Here is a 27,217-nt window from a genome sequence, read left to right as displayed (position 1 = left end):
GCATTCAGATCTGCATACAGTGTCTTGTTACTGGCATGTCACATGATAAGACTCATCTGGGCAGAAGTATCCTGCAAGAACACTGGGAAACAATTCCTTATCCTGCAACTGCTGCTTATCCAGAAGATCAAAACGAAGAGAGTCAGAAGTAAAAGCTGAAACTTCAATTCTGCTGGGTTGAAAGGAATTTGTTACAATCGGAAAGACAGATAACAACAAGTGTTGACAAAGATGTAGGGAAACTGGAACCTTCATACACTGATGACAGGAATGTAGAAATAGGGCAGCAACTCTGGAAAGCAGTCCGTAGTTCCTGGAAAGATTAAACAGTTACCATATAAGGAGGAAGTTTCACCCCTAGCTATATAATCAAAGGGAAGGCAAACAGGTCTACACAAAAACTTGCATGTGAAACTCATAGCAGCGTTTTTCATAAGAATCAAAAAGCAGAAATGGACATGTCCATGAACTGATGAATGGATGGACCCATTTGTAAAAACGGGACCAGATTTTCCGAGAAAGGAAAAATCAAAATCTCAGCTGCTTCCTTTTGGGGAAGCAAGCTGTCTAGTTCATCTATCCTGAGGCTCCGCTCGCATTCCAAGGACAGGTGGCATGTGGTGCTTCTTGCACTGGGCAGGAGGGAGGATGAAGCAATCCAAGTTGTCCAGGAATAAGTCACAGGACACTGAATGCATGGAAAGGCAGAGCCTGCCAAGACTGGACACTGGAAACACTTCTCACCTCTGCTTCATCTATGTGATCATGAGTTGGTAAGGGCCACCCCACTTAAAGGATTTCAAAAGTTAGGCTGCTCTAGTCACATTCTGAGGCAATGCATAGAGAAATGTTAAGTTACAGTGATTCCGTGCACCTTTTCAGGATTAGACTGGCTGAAATGAAAACATGAGGCAAGCTACTTGCCATGGAAAATGTCATTAGTGGGTTGGGCTGAGAAGCCATGGCTGTGGGATAACTGACAGGATAAGACCCTAAAAAGGGGTAGAGTCCACTGCATTTGCAACCAGTCACATGTTTTCTTTTAGGGTGCCCTGAAAGACACCTTACTGGACAGATGACCCCAGCTGCACCATCTCCCTTCTTGTACCTTTGTGTCTACTTTTCACAGCCACCAAATAAAACCCCTCCAATCCCAGATCAGTTTCAGCATGCAAACAGGACATGGCAATTTTGTAGCAGGCTTCTGTATCCAACTTCTAAATTGAAAGGCGTGTTCAGGGACAACTCGGTGGCTCAGTCAGTTAGGCCTCCCCCTTCGGATCAGGTCAACATCCCAGGGTCCTGGGTCCTTGGGCTCCTTGCCCAGCAGGGAGCCTGCCTCTCCCCTTGCTTGTGTGCTTGCTCTCTGACAAAGAAATGAAATCTTAAAAAAAAAAAAGAAAAAGAAAAAGAAAGAAATCTGTGTTTAAAAGTATCCAAGTGGCTATTTGTAAACCCAGGCTCATTCAGGTTCATTTCATTGCAGCACTATCCCTAAGAGCCAAGAAGGGGAAGCAATCCCAATGTCCATTAACATATGACTGGATTAAGAAAATGTGTAATATGTACAATAGGATATTTTCTGCCTTAAAAAAGGAAATCCTCTCATATGTGACAACATGGAAGACATTTGCTAAGTGAAACAAGCTTGTGACAGAAAGACAAATACTGCATGATTCCACTTATGTGAGGTATCTAAAATAGTCGAACTCCTAGAAACAGAAAGTAGCATATGTGGTTGCCAAGGGGCTGGAGGGAAGGGAAAGAGAGTTTTTAAACCGATATAGTTTCAGTTTTGCAAGATGAGAAAGTTCTAGAGATCTATTGCACAATAACATGCATATTAAAAACATTAAGATGATACTTTTATATGTTTTTGACTGATGGGGGCCGATGGCTTCACCAGATTCCTGAACTCAGAAATGGAGATCAGACTGTCTCTCACAGGACTGGAGAAGTGTCAAATGGTATGCAACAGAAAATACGTGCTCAATAAACTCTATTAATCATACTATTAATAAAAGTGAATGTTATGATTTGGTATTAACTTTGCACATTTCACAGAGTAAACCCAACAGGCCTTGAGGTCTGGTCCGCAGGACACTAGCAGAAACTCTGTGGGCAGGCTTTAGCCACCTGGTTCAGTTGATTCAATCCAGGCAGACCACCACTGGCACGTTCTATAACCACAGCTCAGACTTCAGTCACTGCTTCAGCCTTTGTTCACATTCTCCACACCCAAAGATAATGGGCCAAATGCACCAGCCCTCCCCCAAAAACTGCTCACAAAATGGGGGAGGAGGGAATGAAATAAAAGATGTCAGATAAAGCAAATTTCAAGGAGGAGTAGGAAATTTTCTAGGCCATAAACACAGAAGGCCAGAGACTGGAGAATACCATACTTAACCTAGGTAACTAGCGTTCACTCCACAATGGATAGTTTAAAAACAAAAACAAAAACAAAACAAAACAAAACTTTTCCTAAGCTGATGAAGGTTAATTCTCCATGTGAGTTCTAAGGCTATACAGGCTTGGCTTTCTCTAGCCTGGGACCTTGCTGGGACTCCATTTCCAACCTCCTGTGGGAATGTGAGCAAGGTATTTGCCATTTTCCACAAATCAGGATTCAGTTCCTGACTGTCCTCTCACTCTAAATGTAGCCCCAGGCCTCTCCCCTTCTCTCTCCACACAGCCCGAAGAAGACCTCGCCCACCCTCCCAGCAATACCCTAAGTCCCCACTTCTGGCCTAGGCCTGCCCCCGGCATTCCAGAACCACAATTCACCTGCCTACAAGGCAGTTTCAACCACAAGCACCAGGGAACTAAAATAAGCCTATCTTCTCTAAAACCTGTCCAATCAGGCACACTTGCCATGGGGTGATGAGAGTGCCTACCATGCTGGATGGTAACTCAGAAACTAGATTTTCCATTACTGCAGGAAGTTCCACAGGATACCACTACTTTACAAACTAGGTAGGTCAGAGCGCCTGGCTGGCTCAGTCGGAAAAGCATGTGACTTTTGATTTTAGGGTCTTGAGTTCAAGCCCCCATGCTGGATGTGGAGTGAGCTTTTTAAAAAACAAACAAAAACAAACTCAGTAGGTCACTGTAAAATAAGATCCAAACTGGACCCTGAAAGATGAGGGGTAAGGGGGTGTCTAGAAAAAGCAAAGAACCAAAGACATGGGACAACAATCTGCCATAGAAGCTAGGGCCCGGAGTACCACAGGATGGGAGTCTGGGTTTTAGAGCAACAGGAGAATTTTGCTGCAATGAATCTATTATATGTTGATCATATTCCAACCAGATTACTAGTCTCGTTTTTAGTTTTGCATGAAGCCTGTTTAACCACTTCTATCACTTTCTCTTGACTGGATTTTTCTCACAGCTACTCAGAGCCAAACTCTTACTCGATGAGATCATTTGTCATCTTACAAAGTAAAAGACAGGTCTTAAAGGTAAAATGATCTGTTTCTTCAAGACACTTTTATTGAATAAATTACCACCTTTCTAGCACTGAGCCATTGCCCACCACTGGACATATTAGGACCCCTTAAACACTTGCCTCACTCTGCCCCTCAGACATGCTTTAATTGTACATGGCATACAGACATGGAAAATACCTTTATTAACCACTGAATCTCCACTGCACACACAGAATACAACACAGTGACTGATTACCTAGTAAGTTCTACACACCCTGGCAGAATTTGGCCTGTTTGCTTCAGGCAGGAAATTCCCTTTAAACAAGAGTCCCTAAGTGGGAAATAAGCACCCATGAGCAGGAACTCAACTGCACCCTATAATAAGCAGCACTCTGAGACAGACTCACCAGAATCCTAAGAGATCATCCAGATCACACCCCTGCTTTAACAAGCCTGGTGCACATAGGCTAAAAATGAAGTTTATTCCAGCCCAAACTCCCTTTTCTGTATTCAGACTTTCACTAGAGTAACAAGGAAAAACTGGAGGTGAAGGGGCGCCTGGGTGGCTCAGTAGGTTAAGGCCTCTGCCTTCAGCTCAGGTTGTGATCTCAAAGTCCTGGGATATAGCCCCGCATCGGGCTCTCTGCTCTAGCGGGGAGCCTGCTTCCTCCTCTCTCTCTGCCTGCCTCTCTGCCTACTTGTGATCTGTCAAATAAATAAATAAAGTCTAAAAAACAAACAAACAAACAAAAAATATATATATATAAATAAAGGGAGGTGAAACCAAATCAAGGCAGGTGAAGTTTAATGTTTAATTCCACTCATGTGAATTTCTTCGAGACTCCTCAGTAGAGTGACACAGCATTTAGTGACCAGATGCCCAGATGAAAAGGAGATCTGCCCAGAGTAAACCCCCCCCCCCTCGACTATTCCCCACCCTGGTGAGTGCCTCCAAGGAACAGATGCTTGCTTGCAGAACAGTCCAGATCTCCATCCAAGCCTCAGCTGTCCTCAGATGGACCAGCCAAAATGCCAGCTTCTTTCCTATGCTCACAGCTGGAAGATCTCTCTTCCTTCAGAGTGGTTGGCCTATACTTCTCAGAAAGCACTCCTGCAGTCTACCTTGTGCCCACTGTGTACCATCCCAACCATCTACACAAGACAGAATGCCTCCTTCCACAGCTTATAGAACAGAAATCAAGAGCATGTAGGAGATGCCTAGCTGGCTCAGTCAGTGGAACATGCAACTCTTGATCTCCAAGTTATAAGTTCAAGCCCCATGCTAGGCGTAGAGATTACTTAAAAATAAAATCTTGTGGGGGGGGGAGGTGGAGGCAGGGAGCGAGCAAGCACGTGCATGGGCTCTGGAGCCAGGCGCTGCCACTTACCAGCTCCATGCCCTTGCATCTCCGCTCAAGGGATGAGCTCTCTGGGCATCATCTTCCTTTTACAAAACAGAGAGAATACGAGCACCCAGTTAGTAAGGTTGTTTTCTGAAGACTTAAGGAAAACCTAGGAGGCTTTCTTAGAAATCTAGCACCTGGGCCACAGTAACCACTCAACTACTCACTAAAACAGAGTGCTCATAAACATATGCTCAAGCTTCCCATCTGGGGAAACAGTGAGAAAGAGACCCACACTGCAGCTCCATATATTAAGGCTGACAGCCAGCCAGGTGACTCATGTTTGACTTCATCATTTCAAAAAAGGCAAGCAGTACTAGAGGGAGGGAAAAGAAACAAACAAAAAAAAAACCCAAAAAACAAACAAACAAACAAACAAACAAAAACCAAACAAACCTTAGTTCAGAAAATACAGTTCTACCCTTAAGAGGAAACCTTTTCACAAACAGGTACGGATCAAAGACAAGCACTGCCTCAAGGTGAACAGAGGGAATGTGGGGGTCTGGAAAGCAAGCAGAAAGAGCCACAGGCCAGGAAGGGCATTCAGCCCTCACAAGTACAAGAGAAGGATGCTCACACAGGGTTCCCAAAGCAAACAGCCTGGAGATGTCCTGAGAGATGACCCTGAGGATAGGCCAACTGAATTACAGGCTGCATGTGCTGCAACTCCAAAGGGCTCCAACACTGGTAACTCAAAACTACATTGCTGGGATGACAAAGATACGTGTTATGATTCTGAAATAGATGAACACAAAGGTGGTGTTATTTCCAGACAGCTAATCTGTCAGCTCAATTATTTCCTAGTGTCAAAAGGAAAACAAATAAAGACACATACACATGACTTTCTTACTTAGCAGCTTTTTATAACTGAAAGCACTTGAGCATCAAGTAATTTTCAACCAAGATTATAAATGAAAACAACCTACACATGGATGGCACCACCTTTTACAAAACTCTTCCAGGGGGGGCGCCAGGGTGGCTCAGTGGGTTGAGCCTCTGCCTTTGGCTCAGGTCATGATCTTAGGGTCCTGGGATCAAGCTCCGCATCGGGCTCTCTGCTCAGCCGGAAGCCTGCTTCACCCCCCCCCCGCCCCGCCTCTCTGCCTACTTGTAATCTCAGTCAAATAAATAAAATCTTAAAAAAAAAAACCAAAAACCCTCAAAACGCTATCTTGCTTCTCTTAATTACAGAACAGAATGGGGAAACTGCTCAAGCAACAAAAATCATGCCCATACAATAAGACTATAATTCAAGGGACGCCTGGGTGGCTCAGTTGGTTGGACGACTGCCTTCGGCTCAGGTCATGATCCCGGAGTCCCGGGATCGAGGTCCGCATCGGGCTCCCAGCTCCATGGGGAGTCTGCTTCTCCCTCTGACCTTCTCCTCGCTCATGCTCTCTCTCACTGTCTCTCTCTCAAGTAAATAAATAAAATCTTAAAAAAAAAAAAAAAAGACTGTAATTCAACTGAGCAGAGCAATGGGATTAATTAAAGCCAACACCAACAGTAAATGAAAAGGTGAAATATCCATCAGCACCTAACAAGTTTAATCTTCGAACTTTAGAGATTAAGGAGTAACAGTTTTTAATATGCAGTATTCTTAGAAGTAACAGGAGTTCTTTTCCATCCTCCAACAACTCTGCCCCAATTGCGGAAGTATGAATTATTCAAGTTTATGGTACTGTGTTTCCTATTCCTTCCTCCACACAGGGATGTGGGGAGAGACAGCAGAGTACACCATGTGCCACACCTGGAGGAGCATGTTCATATTCCTAAACTAAACATTATGCTGAAGAATACTTTGCCGTCCCACAAGTTCTATCTCCCTCAGCGTGTAGTTCTAGAGCATACATGAAGAGGAGGCACTAAATCACAAAAAGGGACTCACAGCCCTTATTCTAAGTCTACCCCATCCAAAACCACCAAATGATAGGCTAACTAATGGCCTGCTGGGTTACCTTCTGGAGCAAAAGCTCCAGGCCAACACCCAACCCTGGAGACAGTTTTACCAACAGTGGCAACTGCACTGAACAAAAACCTCTCTTCTTCTGCAGCCGCTGACAGGCCCATTCTGACACTCCTCAACCCCAGAAAAGAAAACAAGCTGGAAAAGAGAGGTACACAGGGGTCCTGGGTAGGTTTGTACCGCTGCTAACTCTCACACTAACAGCTCTATAACACCCTCTGGAGGATTTTACAAGGACAGACCAAAATGGGCGCTCCACACCGTTTCCACGTCATATTTTTGTAAATGTCTCCAAAAGCAGGCTGTGTGCAAAAAGTCTTCAAAACCACCAAGAGCCTTTTAATTAACATAATAATAAACTCATTCAAAGTAAAATTCAGGAAATTCATTTTAGTACATGCTTCTTGGATTGGCTCTGGTTCATGAGAACCATCTCCACAACTGTACAACGTTCAGCATAAGCATTTTTTCCAAGAGAAAGGACCCACAGCATTCGTCACATTTTTTAAAGATTTTATTTATTTATTTGACAGAGAGAGAAACAGCGAAAGAGGGAACACAAGCAGGGGAGTGGGAGAGGGAGAAACAGGCTTCTTGCCAAGCAGGGAGCCCCATGTGGGGCTCAAACCCAGGACCCTGGGATCATGACCTGAGCCGAAGGCAGATGGTTAACAAATGAGCCATCCAGGCACCCCAGCATTTGTCACATTCTTAAGATGACCTCTGACCTCCCCTCAAGTTAAGAACTAAAGCTCTGGGGCGCCTGGGTGGCTCAGTCAGTTGGATGGCTGCCTTCGGTTTGGGTCATGATCCCAGGGTCTTGGGATCAAGCCCCACGTTGGGCTCCTAGCTCGGTGGAAAGCCTGGTTCTCCTTCTCCCTGTGCCTGCCAGTGACTCCCCTGCTGTGCTCTCTGTCAGGTAAATATATAAAATCTTTAAAAATATATTTAAAAAAAAAAGAATTGGGGCGCCTGGGTGGCTCAGTGGGTTAAGCCGCTGCCTTCGGCTCAGGTCATGATCCCAGGTCCTGGGTTCAAGCCCCACATCGGGCTTTCTGCTCGGCGGGGAGCCTGCTTCCTCCTCTCTCTCTGCCTGCCTCTCTGCCTACTTGTGATTTCTCTCTGTCAAATAAATAAAATCTTTAAAAAAAAAAAAAAAAAAAGAACTGAGGCTCTAGTGAGAAGCAGGGCTGGTCTCATCCTTGGCCACTGGATCCTCAATTATTCCAAGGCTCTTAAAGGACTGAATAAATCCAACAGCAAGAACTGTAGGAAAATGATTACTCTAGCAATGCTTAACACTTGTTTTTGATTATGGAAATCTGAGCAGGCTTTCTGTAATACTAGAGGAATGCCAAGCAGCAGACTTTACAAGAACTCAAGTACAGAAACAGCTTAGCAAATGGCAAAATTACAACTGTAGTTTTCACAGGCATGGACGAAGGATGAACCCAGTCTACTGAAATGCTCTCCATTACAATTTCATTCATACTAGTGTTTACTGAAATTTACGTACCTGGTCTATTTTCCAACTCTTGCCCTGTGCTCCCTCCATGTTCAACCCCATCTCACCCCTGTGCTTCCTGAGGACTTTTTCTCTGGCCAAACTGGACCCTATCATCACTGGTGACCTGAGTCATCTCACTCTTTCCAAAGAGACATTGAGACTTGGCTTAATGCCTCTCACAGCTCCCCACAGTGGCTCCCTCTGTACCCAGCACCTAGCAAAATAAACAATTTAATCCTCTACAAAAGGATTTGAAATACATGATTCTTAACCACCTTCTCTTTACCCTTTTCTTGAGTTACGAGAGTCACTCTAAGCGGATTGGAGTTCTGATTTATGACTTAGTATGGAAAATTAGCTTCCCTTTCAGCCATTCAAAATTTCCTGCTTCCAGTTAAGGGACACACCACTTCTAATGAAAAGACAGACTGCTCAACCCAAGTATTTCACCTAGCATGCCTCATAATGATGAGCAAGGTGCTGCTGGGGTGAGCAAGCAGAGGGCAGAGATGGGTACAGGTCCCATGTCCGAGGCACTGTGGTTTGGCATTCCCATTCTGCATACAGTCAGTGATGGGCAATGATCCAAGTCAGAGTCTTCTGCCATCAGACAGCACTATTGGGGAAGACTCAATCTTGACCCTGAGATCAGTATATCAGAAATAGGTAACAAGCTCTGATGTCCCTGTTTGAGACCCACTCGACTTCTTGTCACATCAGCCAACAAATTTCCCTTTTAACAGTTTTACATTAGTTATTTATACCAGAAATACCTAACCAATAAAACTATTTCCAAAGACAGAGAGAGAGAGAGAGATCTTAATTGGAAAGTTGGAAGGAGAGTTTCTGAGAATAAAGGACAGGTAGTCTGCCTCACACACTTGAAGTGATAAAAGGCCCCAAATGGAATCACTTGCGCTAAGTTCCACAGTCACCAAACTGAGACTTAATATCTAATTATGGTTTCAACTTCTCCCAGGAGTGGAATTTTAAACCAGTCAATCTGGAATTACTTGGTCAGCACTAGTGAGTTAATCTGCCCAACTGACCCCAGCCCCTAAAAGAAGGTGACCTTGCCTAAAACAATCTGCTCTTCACTGTTTGTAACTTCCTCATCCTGCCCCCTTCTGCCTATAAAAACCTTTCAATAACACAGCTCTTTAGAGCTCTTCTGTATTTACTAGGTGAGATGATGCTCAATTCATGAATCATCAAATAAAGTCAACTAAGATCTTTAAAATTAACTCTGTTGAATTTTTTTAATACACACACACTCTCTTTATATAAAGTATATACTTGTTTTGCCTGTTGCAGACTACTGACAACCTTAACCAATACATGCTTCCTCAACTCCCCCACCCACTCCAGCCCCTACAGAGAGGGCTCAGCGAGCAGTGGGTACAAGGAAGAAAGACACTGAAGAGCAATGCAATTCACCTGCTACTAGAAAGCATACGCAAGTTTCACCCTCGGACAAGTGGGGAAGAAAGAGACTGCAATACGGTTAAGAGGAAAAACTACCATCAAGGTACCTACAGTTACAAGTGAATGGTATCTAAAACAATGTTATTTAACACTGTTCTGACAGGACCCACAATAAGATACTCGTTTTATCATGTACACAACATTACATATAGTCCAAGTAAAGATTTTATGAAATACTCTTCAATGTGTGACACCCTTGGACATTTCATTTTTTCCCCCTAAATAATGTCTGCAACCCTTAAGTTTGGCGGGGGGGATAAAAAACAAGAATGACTTTCTTTTAAAATCTAAATTCTGGCCGAAGCTGTCTGGAGCCCAAACCTATTACCCCATTTTACATGAGAAACGAGACTTAAGAGGGTAGGGGACTGGTCCAATGCAAGTACAGTGTGTCCCTGTACCTGGTTCTCATGCATGCACATACACTGTGCTGGCAGGTTCCATACCCCATGCAATTCTGTTTACACCCTCACATTAACAACCTGCTCTGTTTTTTCCTCAAAAACAGTAGGAAATGTTTCAGCTGTAAAATCCCCAAACTGATCTCACTCTCTTCCTTTCTCTTTATTCTTAAAACACAAAACCATCTCAAAGGCCAATGTGCCCACAGATGTGTATGTGTTATGGCCTGGGGTAGGACAAATGCGCACATTAGCCACCTACAAGGACACAGGAATTACTAATTCCTGTTCCTGGAAACTGCACAACAGCAAGCCCCACACCGCTCCCCTGGCACTGCTTCCACAATGCGTCAGCGCCTCCTGACTTGACAGCAACAAAGAACAAGTAAGGACTTTGAGCCTTAAAGAGAACCAAGACAAGGAAGGTAACCACTTTCAAAGTAGAGTCTGGACAGCTTTTCTCAAAGCCCTTAAGGCAAAGCAAAGCAAGCACTCCCTTCAGACCCCGCTCAAACTGAATACAATATAGACCCCTCCCTCCCCTGTACCTTCCGGCCATCCGCCAATGCTCAGGTATACAGATTCCACTTTATAAATAAGGAAACTGAGGTTTAGGGCGCCTGGGTGGCTCAGTGGGTTGGGCCGCTGCCTTCGGCTCAGGTCGTGAGCCCGCATCGGGCTCTCTGCTCAGCAGGGAGCCTGCTTCCCTCTCTCTCTGCCTGCCTCTCCGTCTACTTGTGATCTCTGTCAAATAAATAAATAAAATCTTTAAAAAAAAAAAAAAGGAAACTGAGGTTTACAGAGATTATGTAAATCACCTGAGGACAAGACCAAAAGGGTACAGGGCTGGGACCAAACCTTGACAGTGGTCTCCACAGTTCTCCCTCTCCAGTGATACAGCTCCAACAAGCCTGCTCTCCACAGCCCAAAGACCTAGAAGTTCCTACACTGGGCAGAACAGGCCACTACTTGTCAAGAAAAAGATCACAGAATAGCCTATACTTAGGATGAACTAAAAAAAAAAAATCTTTGTAAGTATGTCACAGATCAAAAAGAATAGCATATTCATTCAAGCACTCTTAATTTGCAGTTAAATGCTCAGATTTGCCTGATCTCTGAAAGTTATTTTCCAAATGGGTTTAACACAAAAAACACCCCCATATGTCACTGGTACTCATGGTCCCTAGTAACGGTGACTAACATCAACTGGTTCATTGGGTCAACAAGGCCCAAAGTCCCTTAGTAGGACCTCAGCCTCCCAACCAGAAACTCCACTTTCCTGGCCCATCCAGCTGCCTGTCTCTCTTCCAGGGAGAGGCTGATTTGTGACACAAACCTTGTTGGAGATTGGAATCCTTCTATCACACCAAGATGTCAACACAATTCAGATTACTGCCAAAGATGGTAGGGAAAAATGCTGTGCTTGTGCTCTGGAAAAACTTTAGTCCACCAGCGACTTCTGGCACCATGGCCATTGCCTTTATTCATATAACCAAGTTTTAATGAAATAGGAAAGTTACATTTCAGGCCTGAAAATACACCAGGTTACATTTCCCTGCTACATCATTTCCCTAAACTCTGCAGCCAACATCCCAGAATGAATGTCCCCAAACCACTGAATTTCCCTTAATCCCATTAGCATCTCTTTTAATCTCAATATCAGATAAAAACAAATCCTCACGTTAAAAACAAAACAACAAAAAAAACACCCAAATCCCCATTTTAAATCACCTCCTCCGCTGGTCTCCATGCACCGTTTACTTGGGAGAAAGGCACAACACAAAGGGGATTCTTCTTAAAAGGCACCTGGCGGACCCTGGTGTCACCTGGTGACGATTTCTAGGATTACCACCAGCTGGTGTACTTTCCTAGCCTTGAATAGCTCTACTCTCATACCTGGTATCTCTTCCCACTTTCATTTTTCACCCTGGGCAACAATAGGAAGTAAGCAGCTAACCTTGAGAGGGAATCACCTCATTTTACCCACAGATGAAAAAAGTGAAATTTGTGGGAGGTAGAGAGAGAAGCTGAAGGCCACACAGGTGGCAGTAGGGCCAGGACTCAAACCAGGGTCTGTGTCGTACTGGTGGTATCAGTCTTTGGAGCAGGCTAGCAAATATGAGACAGATCAAATGTCAAGAGGCTGCACAAACTCTCCCCAGTACCCTTCCCCAGAGCATTCAGATAACACTGGACTCCTATCACAGTATCAGGAATTCTGAGACTTGATTTCAAGAAACAAAGTCCAACTCTGGCAGGAGAGAGTAGAAAGGTCAAACAGCAAGATGTGGAGACATATCTGCTTCTCAGAAGCCTTCAGAACACACTCAACAGGCCATTTTGTTTTGATCCAATTGCTTTTTATGGGAAAAAAATGTTAAAAACCTCACCTTTATAAACAAGACGCTATCAAGCTGTAATGGTGTAGAAATGGACATTCATGGAACTTTTCAGGAAAACTAATTTGTATCAAGGTTTAAAAAATGCACAGCCTTTGATCTAGTGATTTCCTCCCTAGACATGAAAAAAGACAACTTGAAAATCATCTCCAAAGATAGCAGAATTAAATTATGGTATATTCAGGGGCGCCTGGGTGGCTCAGTGGGTTAAGCCGCTGCCTTCGGCTCAGGTCATGATCTCAGGGTCCTGGGATCGAGCCCCGCATCCGGGCTCTCTGCTCAGCAGGGAGCCTGCTTCCTCCTCGCTCTCTGCCTGCTTGTGATCTCTCTGTCAAATAAATAAATAAAATCTTTAAAAAAAAAAAATTATGGTATATTCATATGGTAGAATATTAGACACTATTTAAAAAGAGCATCTTGGAAGTGATCGCAATGTAATATTTTAAAAGTATTTAAAATTTAATTTTAATATTTGAAAATTTAAGAGTATAATCTAATTTTGTTACTCATAAATAGAAAAAATTGGAATACAAATGAGATCAAGGGATAGTTTGACACTTCACACTGTTAATACTGCTATTTTTCAAATTATTTCAAATGACCACAAACGACTTTTAAGAAAGAAAGAAAAAAAAAACCTTACAATCTCATTTTCAAATGATGGTGGATCGATCAGTGCTATACCCCTTCAGGGTTCAGTCAAGAATGGGACAGATGGCTGTCTGCCCTAAATTTGACACTGGACTTCATCTATTTCTTTTGAGTGGAATATATCCCATGATTTAAGGTGGGATTTATGGATGCAGCTTAATGAGTTGTAGTCTGTTAAGACTGAAAAAGAAAATTAAGGGTTTTAACAATTACTCTTTACAACACTAGAAGTTTGAAGTGCATCTTCCAGAAGGGTTTCTGTGCCTTACCATCATTTCAAACTGTTCTCTAGGAATGTACAATTTTTAAAAACTAAGTTGGGATCAAACCACTCAGACCGTACTACATGCAACATGCTGACATCCTTGCACTTCCATTTCCTCATTTTTTTAAATGGGTACACCCACAGCTCAGCAAGCTTTTCTTTTAACCCCTTGTGAATACACTACACAATCAAGGCAGTTAAAGTCATTGCACATCGTCAAATAGATACCATGACCCAGCAATTCCACTCTTAAATATCTAAGAAAATGTCTGCACAAAAACTTGTACATGAATGTTCACAGCGGCCAAAGTGGAAACAACCCAAATATCCACCAACTAATGAATGGGTAAGTAAAATGTGGCATGGATTCACATAATGGAATATCATTCAGTTATAAAAAGAATGAAGTACTGGGGTGCCTAGGTGGCTCAGTCATGAGGCATCTGCCTTCAACTCAGGTCATGATCCCATTTAGGCATCTGCCTCAGATGCAGATGCAGGTCATGATGCCAGGGTCCTGGAATAGAGCCCGGCAGAGGGCATCCTGCTCAGCATGAAGCCTGGTTCTCCCTCTCCCACTCCCCCTGCTTGTGTTCTCTCTCTTGCTGTCTCTCTGTCAGATAAATCATATCTTTTAAAAATAAACAAAAAATTAAAAAATAAATTAAAAAAGAATGAAGTACTGATTCATACTACAGTACAAACCTTGAAAACATTATGCTGAAAGAGATCAGACACGAATAGCTATATTGTTTGATTCCTGAAATAACCAGAAGAGACAAATTTATAGAGACAGAGAATAGATTAGTGGTTGCCAGGCACTGGTGGGCAGGGTGGGTATGGACAGCCACTGCTAATGTATAGGGATTTCTTTTTGGAGATGTAAATGTCTTCACATTCGTTATGGTGATGGCTGCACAATTCTGAATATACTAAAAACTACTGAATTGTCCACTTTAAATTGGTGAACTGTATTGTAGGTGTGAACTGTATCTCGATAAAGCTATTATTTCTTTAAAGAAGGATATTTGGTGGGATTTTATCACAGTAATAGTGTAATGTTCAAGTTATACACAATTTACATTCAGTAAATGTTTGGCAATAAATACCCTAATAAAGCAACCCGCCAAAGAAAACTCATGTGCAAATATTTTTTTGTTTTCCTTTGCACATAGTAAGAGCTCAGGAACTAATCGCTGAAATTGACTGGGCAATCACATCCATGAAATTCAAATATTAAAAAGAAAGTGCTCAATGTTAAAAAAAAAAAAATCAAGCTTTTACTGACAACATGAAAGTCACATTAAGAAATGTTACCCATGGGGCGCCTGGGTGGCTCAGTGGGTTAAGCTGCTGCCTTCGGCTCAGGTCATGATCTCAGGGTCCTGGGATCGAGTCCCGCATCGGGCTCTCTGCTCAGTGAGAAGCCTGCTTCTTTCTCTCTCTCTCTCTCTCTCTCTCTCTCTCTCTCTCTGCCTGCCTCTCCATCTACTTGTGATCTCTGTCAAATAAATAAATAAAAATTTAAAAAAAAAAAAAAAAAAGAAATGTTACCCATACATGTTTATTACCCACTTCATCTCCCTCTTAAAATATTTCTCCCAGGCCACTGTTGAACCACAGCCCAAACCCACTCACCACATTTCAAACTAAGTGGGAAATGTACAGTAGACAGTGCACAAAAGCAACTGCACGCCACATTGCCCAGACTATAAATAAGTCCACTGCAATTTCTGGACCTTACCATCCTAGTTGAAAGTCACATTACTTATAAATCACTACTAGCCAATTATGTCCCCTCCTAACATTAATTTAAGAGGAATTACTTGCATTTGATATGCCAAATTCTTGCTTAATTATCTCTCCAGTTTGTTCATTCAAGAAATATTTTAAGTGCTCTTCTAGGTGCCGATGATACAACAGAGAATTAAAATAGGCAAAACCAAGCAAACATAAACCTGCCTGCATGGAACTTACATTCCAGTAAAACAAAGAGAAAAATGTAAAATTTTATTTTTTACAAACTCATGTCTTATGAATTAAAAATGAACTGTCATTAAAAAAAAAAAAGAACTGTCAGCATTCGCAAAGAATCCCATTTCTCACCTTGCAAACATGCAGTCCTTGCTAAACACAAAAAATCACAAAGACTTACAAAATATCAGTAGCAGTTTCCAACGACAAGCTTTTCTTTCCTTTTTATACATTTGCCGGCACATAAAGACAAACACGATCTACTTTACAAGTTTATTTAAAATCAGAAATCAAAATACAATTGTGACAGAGGACAGTGGGTTGTCAAAAGACTTAACAGCCCCTAGTCTTCAAATCATAGAAGTACCAAGTAATTTTTGCTTTAAATTAAGAACAAGGATTCCAATCTCCTTCTAGATCTATAAATCTCAGGTCATTCAATAACCTGAATTGTGTAACAGAAAAATATCACACCCTCCCAACCTCCAAAAACAAAAGTGCAATTTAGTACAAAGATCACAACTGGCTCAAAAGGGTAACTTTCGGAAACAAAGTCTAAATTCCTTTAAACAATTCAATAATTTAGTGGAAATTTTACAAAGTGGCCAGACTTTTTTTTCTCATCACCATCCTAAGCTAGGGAAGCTTGTCAGATGGGCACCCTGGAACAGTCAAACTATCTTGAAAATGTAGCCACTTTCAAGTTCCAACTTTAATCTGCAGGCAGAGCTCTTTATCATCAGCAAATTGGCTGGGGCTGAATTCTAGCTAGATGTACGCAGGTGGGCTCATCTCCTTCCAATTACAACCAACAAAAGTGATCTTATTAGATTTACTCCACAGCTTGAGCCCTTAGATATTATGCTTTCTATTAAGGAAAGGGGTATGGTGGATAACTAGGAAACAATGCTTTTTTTGTTTTGTTTTTTAAACAAATCATGCTTTTCCTTCTAGAGTTAGTCACTGGAAACCATCTGAGAGGTTTATCCTCCCCAGAATGAAGTTCTGGGGGAGAAGGGCTTGGTTACCTATACCACCTTGAAGAAAAGATAATCCCCAACCAAACTAAACCAAAAGAAATGTTTTATTAAATTACTGGCAAGGTCATAAAACAAATTTTACCATCCAAAACCTAGTTGGAATTGAAAACACATTCATAAATCCTGTTGAGTATAGCTTTCTTTACCACTTCCAGACTACAAATTCTAAGGACTAACAACTTAAGGAACTTGACAGCCCCATTCATAAAAATCTCCCCTTATTACAGCAGCAAAGAGCCACTGGCTTAGAACTACACTGAGACTTCGTTTTTGTAAACAGGGACAGATAGAGCTCTCTCAAAGGGAAGCTAAGACACTTCAATTCTCACGAAACAGGCTCGAAGAGGTCACTTCTTGCATCCAACACATAAAAATGAAACCAAAGACCAATACCATAAACCGCACCAGGTTGCTGAAAATGAGTAAACAAATAAAAACATTTCAAAACACAATGCGTGGTCTTAAATAAATGGGAGGTCAGCCACTGAACAAAAAGCACATGACTCATCCATAGACCTGAATATAAGTATTTACACTGTCCACCACACCAAAGTGGGATTTCCCATTTTCATCCAAGGCCAGCGCAAGCCTTGGGGGCAGCTCAGTCGGGTAAAGTTGTGCTGCTTCCGTAGGGGTGGGGGGGGTGTCACTTTATTTCGCTGAATCACAACTCCCCCACATCCCCACCCCAAACCACCACCCCGCACAACACCGCAAAAAGACGAGGCCGTAGCAAGGACGCCAGCGAGCACCGACCGAGCAAAACAAAGCGTCCAGCGCAGGGCTGCCGGACTGGGAGTGGGTGGGTAAAGGGGGTCAGGTTCGCCCGACACAGCACCGCTCCCACCCACGAGGGTGTCTTCTGGCAGGCGTGCAGCAGAAGCCTCCTTCCTCCACCTGGGGACCAGCTCCATTCTCCGCAGAGATACGGAGACAGCCGGGAAGGCGAGGAAATGGGGGCGGGGGCGCGCTGCCCCAGTCCGGGTAGGAGGACCCAGGCGCCGAGAGAGAGCGCGCTGAGGCCGGCCCACGTGAGCGCCGGGGCCAAGGCCGCCTCGGGGACCGCGGTCGGGGACAGCGGCGCCCGTGGCCACCACGCCGGGCCCGGACTTACCGGGGCCGGGCGCGCCGCGGCCCCGCGGCGGCCGCTTCCTCCTCCTCCTCCTCCTCACTTGACAAAATGGCGGCGGCAGGAAGTGCCGGGCGCCTCGGCCCGCCCCCCGCCCGCCCCCGGCCACCCGCCCCGCCGCGGCGCCCGCGCCCCCCGCCCGCGCCCCTGCCCCGCCGGCCGGCCCAAGCCGGAGGCCGGCGGCGCCAACGGCCGGAGAGCCGCGAGCTTCCCGGCCACTCCGACACCAACGGCGCAGGCCGCCCGGGCCCGGCGCAAACAGCACCGCGCGCGGACGCGGGAGGCCCGCAGGCCCGAGCCCGCGTCGCCCCGGCCTCCCCGCCCCCGCGCCGCGCCGATGGCGTAGGTGGTGGCGCACCGGCCCCATTACGCAATGCAGGTTACGCGGGCCGCGCCGCGGGTCCCCGCCGGCCGCCCCGCGCCGCCCGCCACCCCGAAGGGCACCGGTCCTCACCTGAGACGCTAGGCCGCACGCCGCCCCCGCCGGCCGCCCGCCGCCGCCGCCGCCCCCTCCTCTTCGGGCTGCCTGCGCGGCGCCGGGGCCCGCCCGCCGCGCCCGCCGCTCCGCCGCGCTCACAGGCCCCGCTCGCCTGCGGGCACTGCCGGCAGCCGCCGCCGCCGCAGCCACCGCTTCGGCTCCTCGGCTGCGGGAGAGCAGAACAAACAGCCCTGCCGCTGCCGCCGCCGCCGCCGCCAGCGCACTGACGTCACCACGTACGCTGCGCGCGCGGCCCCGCGCCGCCACCCGGCGTGCGCGTCCCGCGACCGCGCCCGGCGCCGGCGAGCTCGGGAGAGGAGCAGGCGCGAGGTGAGTGGGGGAGGCGGGCGCGCGGGGTTGGGGGAACCCCTCGGCTGGAGGGCCCCGGGATCAGGCGGACCAGGGAAGGCACCCCCGCAGACGGAGGGGAGTGCCCCTGCGGACCAGCGGAGAGAACGGGGGAGTGGGGAGGAGATCTAACAGACTGAAGGCTGGGACTGAGAAGGGAGATGTCCAAAATTTAAGAAGGGTCCGCTGATGAGACCCTCAGCGACAGAGAGGAAGGTGAGGAAAGACCCCAGAGGCTACCGGCAGAGGCGGAGGAGGGGTCCCTGGGCGCCAGGGCGGAAGGGTGTTGGAGGGAGGCTGGGTCGCTTCGGCCCGCGAGTGGCGACGGGGCGCCGGGCGCAGAGGGAGGGCGAAGGCGACTGTACGCAGGGCCGCGGCGGCGTTGGTCCCGGCCGGCCGCTGCGGGGTGCGCGGACTGGAAGTGCTGGGCCGGGCCGTGTCGCGGTCCCTCCAGCTGTGCCCCAGCCGTTCCTCAGCCTCGAGCCTCCCAAACAAGTCAGCTCCACAGAACGTTTTTTCTTCCCCGTTTGCTCTTCACTCTTTTAGCACTTTTATTTTTTAAACATTTTGTTATTTTGAGACAGAGCATTAGCAGGGGAGGGGGCAGAGGGAGAGACAGAGAATCCCAAGCAGACGCCCCACCGAGCCCAGAGCCCCATGCAGGGCTCCATCTCACAACCCTGAGATCATGACCTGAGCAGAAATCAGAAGCCCCACGCTTAACCAACTGAGCCACTCAGGTGCCCCACCTTTAGTACTTTTAGTTCCATCTTTTAGAAATCTCAAATTCTGTTCCTCTAAAAAGTCTAGGTAATTAAAAAATTATGGGGCGCCTGGGTGGCTCAGTGGGTTAAAGCCTCTGCCTTCGGCTCAGGTCATGATCCCAGGGTCCTGGGATCGAGTCCCACATCGGGCTCTCTGCTCAGCGGGGAGCCCGCTTCCTCCTCTCTCTCTCTGCCTGCCTCACTGCCTACCTGTGATCTCTGTCTGTCAAATAAATAAATAAAATCTTAAAAAAAAAATTCTCTGATGGCCCCTTCTTCCAAAATATATCAGTACACTAGCATAACCGTCAAACAGTGTTGTCTATGTCATGCTGTTTGCTCAGGCTTCAAGGGTGATGGGTCTTAAGGAAAGCAAAGACTTAAATTTATCAGTTATTTTAGCAAACCATGAGATAACTATTAGTGCAAGAAATAAAGGAAGTGATTATAACCAGATTATTAGTCAACTTCCTTTAATCATATATTAAAGAATACTGAAATTTTGTGAATATCTTCTGGCTCCTTCTTTTGTATGCGCAGCAGTTTGTGGAAGATGATCAGAAGTGGAAAAAGAATAGGAAAGTACCCAGGGCTATGTAAATGTGGAGTAACAACTTTTTTTTTCTTTTTAAGGAAACCAGAATGTATCCATTTGAAGCTGTCCTTTCCATGGTTGTCTTCTTGCGTTATCAATACTTAATTTATTGTTGTTGCTGATCATGTTTTTGGAAGTAATTTGGAGCTGCCAGTTTGCAAGTCAGGTAATAGAATCTTACACTTTACTTGAGTCACACTTCATTTAAACAAAACTGTAACATCTAGCTTGTTTTACTGAACCAAACTGGAGGGCTTTGGGCTGTTGCTAGAAGTCATTTCCAGACTGAAGAGAATATGCAAACTGTAGAGGCAGTTCCAAAAGCTGTTTCCAATGTCCCATTCTTTTTGTCTTCCATAGTGCAGACCCTAACTCCTTACAGCTTAAACTCAGAAAATGTTTATCCGGTTGAATCAGTTTCATAAAAAGTTTTGCTTTTTAATGGTTCCCATAATAAACTCCTTTTCTCTTGTTATTACTGTGTTTGCAATACTGAAAACCAGAAGAGATTAATAAAAATATTAAGGAATGAGACATGAAATACATACTATAATTCTGATTGGTTTTAAATGTGCATTATTCATTTTAAATAAAATAATACATGAAACCATTTTAACTGAACAGTGCAAAAGAATATAGAGAAAAAAATAAAGTACCCTTTTTTCTCTTCCCCTCCCTCACCAGAGTAACCACTGTTATCTCTTCTATGTGTTTTAGACCTGTGCTTTCTGATAGGACCACACATGGCTATTGAGTACTTGAAGTGTGGATGACCCAAATTGAGATGTGCTGTAAGTGTAAAATACACTTTACATTTCAAAGATTTGGTAGAAAAAAAAAAACATGTAAAATATCTTATTTTTTGTATTGATTACATGTTGGAATAATGTTTTGTATATTGGATTAAATAAAATATTTATTAAATTTAATTTTCCCTGTTTCTTTTTACTCTTTTATTTATTTATTTAAGATTTTATCTATTTAGGGACGCCTGGGTGGCTCAGTTGGTTAAGCAGCTGCCTTGGGCTCAGGTCATGATCCCAGCGTCCTGGGATCGAGTCCCACATCGGGCTCCTTGCTTGGCGGGGAGCCTGCTTCTCCCTCTGCCTCTGCCTGCCATTCTGTCTGCCTGTGCTCGCTCGCTCTCCTCTCTCTCTGACAAATAAATAAAATCTTAAAAAAAAAAAAAGATTTTATCTATTTATTTGTCAGAGAAAGAAAGAGAGAAAGAGCACAAGCAGGGAGAGTGGCAGGCAGAGGGAGTAGCAGCCTCCCTGCTTGAGCAAGAAACCCAATGCAGGACTCCATACCAGGTCCCTAGGATCATGACCTGACCTGAAGGCAGATGAGCCACCAACCAGCCGAGCCACCCAGGCATCCCTGTTTTTACTCTTTTAATGTGGGCTACTAGATAAGATAAAATTACATACACAGCTCGCAGCATATTTCTTTTCTTTTTTTTTTTTTAAAGATTTTATTTATTTATTTGACAGACAGAGTTCACAAGTATGCAGAGAGGCAGGCAGAGAGAGGGAAGCAGGCTCCCTGCTGAGCAGAGAGCCCGATGCGGGACTCGATCCCAGGAACCCGAGATCATGACCCGAGCCGAAGGCAGCGGCCCAACCCACTGAGCCACCCAGGCACCCTCGCAGCATATTTCTATTGAGCAATACTGGTCTAGACTTTTTTTTAAATTTGTGACAGCATGTTATTTATTTTTTTAAGTAAGCTATATGCCCAACATAGGGCTGGAATTCACAACCACGAGATCAAGAATTGTATGCTCTACCACTGAGCCAGCCAGGAGTTCCTTGGTCTTTTTTTGTTGTTCTTAAAGTATAGTTGATACACAATGTTACATTAGTTTCAGGTGTACAATATAGTAGTTCCACAAATCTATATACTGTCTAGACTTTTCTATGCATTAATATGTATCCATGGAAATAGTTGTATTGTTCTAAAACAAAAGGGAGCCTTCTGTACTTGTTAATTTGTAGCATGCTTTTTTTCATTTACTATATCTTAAAAGCCATTCCACATGAGTTCTGACTAACTGGGAAATAACTCTAAAATGACATACGGATGGGGTGCCTGGGTGGCTCAGTGTGTTAGGCCTCTGCCTTCAGCTCCGGTCATGGTCCCGGGGTCCTGGGATCGAGCCCCACATCGGGCTCTCTCCTTGGTGGGGAGCCTGCTTCTCCCTCTCTCTCTGCCTGCTTCTCCGCCTACTTGTGATCTCATTCTCTCTCTCTCTCAAATAAATAAAATCTTTAAAAAATAAAAAATAAAATGACATACGGTATGTTATCTGGAAGGGATAGATCATAACTTATTTAATTGTTCCACCATTTTGAACATTTAATTCAGTTCTAGTTTTTCCATCATACTAGCATTACAATAAACATCCTATACATTTACCATTTTCCTTTCATACTTGCCAGCATTTTCCCAGATTAGAAAAAAAAAATCTGGGATTCCTCTGATGGCTCAGTTGGTAGAACATGTAACTCTTGATCTCAGGGTTGTGGGTTCAAGCCCACTTAAATCACTTAAAATTTTTTTTAAATCTTAAAAAATATATTAGTGTTTTCTTAAAAGCAAGGATAAATTTATAAACCAGTTTTGGAAGAGTTGGAGGTGATTGATTTGTTTATTGTTGTTTTAAGATTTTATTTATCTATTTGTCAGAGAAAGAGAAAGCACAAGCAGGGGAAGCAAAAGGCAGAAGGAAAAGCAGACTCCCTGCCGAGCAGGGAACCTGATGTGAGACTCCATCCCAGGACCCTGGGATCATGACGGGAGCCAAAGGCAGACACTTATCTGACTGAGCCACCCAAGCATCCCGGAGGTGTTTGATTTGTTATGGCATGAATCCATGTCCACTTTCGAATAAGAACTTGACCATAGAGTTACATACTCGAATTAGGGCCTAGAGATAGTGAGTGATTCACCCAAGATCACACATTTACACTGTTTAGAAGTCAAATCTCCAGACTCCATGAAGCCTGCTGCTTCTTTTCCCTAGCTCCAGAGTTGACAGGTTTTTTCAATATTTGAAAAGAAGTATCAGTATTTTGTTTTGTGTGCCATACGATCTATAACATTTCCAGTCTTTGTAGCTCTGCCATTGTGGCACAAAAAAGCAGCCATAGTTAATATATAAGTGAATGGGTGTGGCTATGTCCCAATAAAATGTTGTGTACTAAAATTAGAATTTCATACCAATTTCAGGAATCACAAAATATTCTTTTGATTTTTTTCTTTTTTTAAAGATTTTATTTGTATATATTTATATAAATTATTATGTATATATTATATATAACTGTGTAATCATATAGGCCATATATATCATTCTTTGCTGGAAGACTGTACATATACAGACAGCAGTCCAGATTTATCCCATAGACAGTAGTTTGCTGCTCCCTAGAAGCAGCTCCCTGAAGCCTAGAAAATAGAAATTTTTTTTTAAAGATTTTATTTATTTATTTGACAGAGAGATCACAAGCAGGCAGAGAGGCAGGCAGAGAGAGGGCGGGAAGCAGGCTCCCCTGCTGAGCGGAGAGCCTGATGTGGGGCTCGATCCCAGGACACTGAGATCATGACCTGAGCCAAAGGCAGAGGCTTTAACCCACTGAGCCACCCAGGGGCCCCTGGAAATTTCTTTACCATTCTACAGAAGCTATTCTGCTTGCATTTTTTTGCTAATTCATTTGTTTTTAGCAGTTTTAGATTTATGTTAAAATTGAGTGGAAAGTACAGAGTTCCCATATACTCCCTTACTTCCCCTCTCCACTTCCCCCATTATTATTATGCACAGTATGGTACATTTGTTAGAGTTGATGATCCAATATGGATAGTGATTATTATCTGAAGTCCGTAGTTTACAGTAGGAGTCACTCTTTGTGTTTTATGTTCTATGAGTTGTTGCTGGGGTTTTTTGTTTTGTTTTGTTTTTTTAAAGATTTTATTTATTTATTTGACAGAGATCACAAGTAGGCAGAGAGGCAGGCAGAAAGTGGGGGAGGGGGCAGGGGCGCCTGGGTGGCTCAGTGGGTTAAGCCGCTGCTTCCTCCTCTCTCTGCCTGCCTCTCTGCCTGCTTGTGATCTCTCTGTCAAATAAATAAATAAAATCTTTTAAAAAAAAAAAAAAAAGAAGGGGCAAAGTCATAAGGGGAATGTCACAGCAGAGGGAAGAGGTTGTGGTAGGGGGTGGTCTGACACACTACCACTCCAAATAAATGGGGGAACCAACAGGAGGACATGGACTTGATCTTGCACATAGGTGGCCCTCTATTCCAGCTAGCAGAACTCTATTCTCATTTCGCCCCCCACCTCCTCCAACAGGTCTCACCCATGAAAAGCCATAAAGATTTGAACTACCAGATGCCTCCAATGCACTTCTGGCTCTTAACAGCCTTTCAAATTGAAAAAAAAAAAAAAAAAAAAAGAAAGTGGGGGAGGGGGAAGCAGGCTCGCCACTGAGCAGAGAGCCCAATGTGGGGCTCAATCCCAGGACCCTGGGATCATGACCTGAGCCGAAGGCAGACTTTAACCCACTGAGCCACCCAGGTGCCCCTTGTTGCTGTTTTTTAAAAGATTTTATTTATTTGAGAGAGAAAGAGCAAGCACAAGTGGGCGGGCTGAGAGAGAGGGAGAAACAGAAACAGACTCCTCACTGAGCAGGGAGCCCAACGGTGGGGCTCAATCCCATGATTCTGAGATCATGACCTGAGCCAAAGGCAGACACTTAACCATATCCAGGCACCCCTATTCTATGTATTACGACAAATGTGTAATGACATGTATGCACCTTTTTTTTTTTTTTTAAAGATTTTATTTATTTATTTGACAGAGAGAAACCACAAGTAGGCAGAGAGGCAGGCAGAGAGAGGAGGAAGCAGGCTCCCTGCCGAGCAGAAAGCCCGACGCGGGGCTCGAACCCAGGACCTGGGATCATGACCTGAGCCGAAGGCAGCGGCCCAACCCACTGAGCCACCCAGGCGCCCCAACATGTATGCACCTTTAATGCTTGCCAGTTTTTAACTCATAAATTAGTTAGGAACAAAAGTAAGCTTCAGAGAAGAACACTGCATTCTGTCAGCCACAAACAGGTACATGATAGCCCGAAGGGTAATTTTTAGTCTCCGCTACTTCGTTATTTTGTATTTTGTCATGGTTTTGCTTAGTTTTGAAGTGTTTGACAAACATCATTCACTCTCACACTCAAAATAATGAGATACTGGAAGACCTAGTATGGAGAGCCATATAATTGCAATTTAAAAAAAAAAAGGGGGGGGCACCTGGGTGGCTCAGTGGGTTGGGCCGCTGCCTTCTGCTCAGGTCATGATCCCAGGTCCTGGGTTCAAGCCCCGCGTCGGGCTTTCTGCTCAGCGGGGAGCCTGCTTCCTCCTCTCTCTCTGCCTGCCTCTCTGCCTACTTGTGATTTCTCTCTGTCAAATAAATAAATTAAAAAAAAATCTTAAAAAAAAAAAAGGAAGTGATAAAAAAAAGTTTGAACGTGGAAAGAAAATGCAGATGTTGCACATAGAATAAAACTCAAGAAGAAGGAATCTGGAGGTCAATGAATGATAGTAGGAGCACTCATATATTGTTCATCGTTTGGTCTAGAAGCAAGGCCCATGTGCCTATGTGATGATTCCATTCCTGTGTTGATTTTTATTTTTTTATTTTTTATTTTTTAAGGTTTCTTATTCATTTATTTGACAGAGAGACTCAGCGAGAGAGAGAACACAAGCAGGCTTCCCACTGAGCAGGGAGCCCCAAGTGGGGCTGGATCCCAGGACCCTGGGATCATGACCTCAGCCAAAGGCAGAGGCTTAACCAATCAAGCCACCCAGGTGTCCCACTATGTTGATTTTTTTTTTTAAGATTTTATTTATTTATTTGACAGACAGAGATCACAGGTAGGCAGAGAGGCAGGCAGAGAGAGGAAGGGAAGCAGGCTCCCCGCCTAGCAGGGAGCCCGATGCGGGGCTCGATCCCAGGACCCCGGGATCAGGACCTGAGCCGAAGGCAGAGGCTTTAACCCACTGAGCCACCCAGGCGCCCCCACTATGTTCATTTTTAAAACAGGAAAATAGACTGAAGTTTTTAGGGAAATAAAACTGTAAAGAAAAGCAGTCACCAGTGGTTGTCTGAGAGGGTGACCAGGAAGGGATGAGGGGTTGGGTGGGGCATAGCCAATATTTTAATGCGCTTAAAAGAAAAAAGCGTAAAAAAAAAAAAAAAAAAAAGGCGTGAGATCTACCCTCTTAGTTTTTTGAGTGTATGGTATAGAGAACTATAAGTACAATGTTGTAGAGCAGGTCTCTAGAGCTTTTTCATCTTACGTGAATGAACAGTGTTCCACTTCTTGACTGCATTAGCTTTGTAATTCCTCTATACCTATGCTTTATGCATATTTTGTGTTTCAATTTTTATTTTATTTTATTTTGGAGAAAGAAAGCGTGCATGTGCACTAGTAAGGGAAGGGGCAGAGGGAGAGAGAGAATCTTAAGCAGACTGCACTGAGCACGGACCCCCCACACAAGGCTCCATCCCACAACCCCGAGATCATGACCTAGCTGAAACCAAGTGTCAGACACTCAACCGACTGAGCCACCCTGGTACCCCTTTGTTTCCATTTTTTAAGAAAGAATGCGATATGTAAAGAAAACTGCCTGAGCAAGAAAAGTAAATAGAAAACGCAAATGATGCAGTTGCAATGTACAAATTTCTTTTTTTTTTTTTTTAAGATTCTACTTATTTATTTGACAGAGAGAGACAGTGAGAGAGGGAACACAAGCAAGGGAAGTGGGAGAAGGAGAAGCAGCCTCTCCGCTGAGCGGGAGCCCAATGTAGGGCTTGATCCCAGAACCCTGGGACCATGACCCAAGCTGAAGGCAGATGCTTAACAACTGAACCACCCAGGTGCCCTGCAATGTACAGACTTCTGAATGTCTGGCCAGAAAATAAGCCGCATTGTAAGATACCTTCCCATTTAAGACTCACACAGGAGGCTGGTGATTCCAATAAAATTCTGGTCATGAGCCCCTGACATCCCATGAGTTCAAGGCCCTGTGGAATCATGGCCTCAGAACGAATGGCTGTGAGCCAAGTGAACCTGCTCCAGCTGCTAAAAACATTCTCTCTGGCATTTGCCGAGTAAGGAACGTTTCTTGCCTTGACCAATTCTCACCATTGTTGAAAACAGGCTATTGTGGGGAAGGATGCCTGATAAAACTTATTTTAGCAGGGACTCCATGAGTAGGCCTGTTTTTAAAGCTTCGTACAAATAGCGTGCTCTCATCAGTGTAAGTACATGTCAAGACTGAAAGCCTGCATCTTTTTTGTTCCTTTCATCTTTAAAAAAAAAAAAAAAAAAAAG

At 44.4% G+C, this 27,217-nt stretch overlaps 1 protein-coding gene and 1 long non-coding RNA gene across 4 annotated transcripts in view; one reads left to right on the top strand and one right to left on the bottom strand.

The window, feature by feature from the left end:
* BRD4 (bromodomain containing 4) overlaps positions 1-18,339 on the bottom strand; it is a 93,563-nt gene extending 75,224 nt beyond the window's left edge. The window contains exon 1 of one of the 2 annotated variants that reach the window (XM_047699429.1): positions 18,100-18,339. The gene's annotated coding sequence lies outside the window, so the exon portion shown is untranslated. Of the gene's footprint in view, positions 1-17,630; positions 17,721-18,099 lie in introns of those variants that run through there. The other variant, XM_047699438.1, reaches the window with a different exon arrangement.
* A 52-nt stretch (positions 18,340-18,391) lies between these two features.
* On the top strand, positions 18,392-20,759 carry LOC125083276 (uncharacterized). Of its 2 annotated transcripts, none has more exons than XR_007122231.1 (2): positions 18,392-18,453; positions 19,869-20,759. It is a non-coding gene; the product is annotated as an uncharacterized LOC125083276 (long non-coding RNA). The 2 variants fall into 2 exon arrangements; XR_007122232.1 differs by lacking the exon at positions 18,392-18,453 and adding an exon at positions 18,462-18,687.
* The last annotated feature ends 6,458 nt before the right edge of the window (positions 20,760-27,217 follow it).

Source organism: Lutra lutra, chromosome 1 (genome assembly GCF_902655055.1).
Source record: "Lutra lutra chromosome 1, mLutLut1.2, whole genome shotgun sequence".
In the NCBI taxonomy this organism is placed as follows: domain Eukaryota; kingdom Metazoa; phylum Chordata; class Mammalia; order Carnivora; family Mustelidae; genus Lutra; species Lutra lutra.
This window is presented reverse-complemented; position numbering and strand designations above follow the sequence as displayed.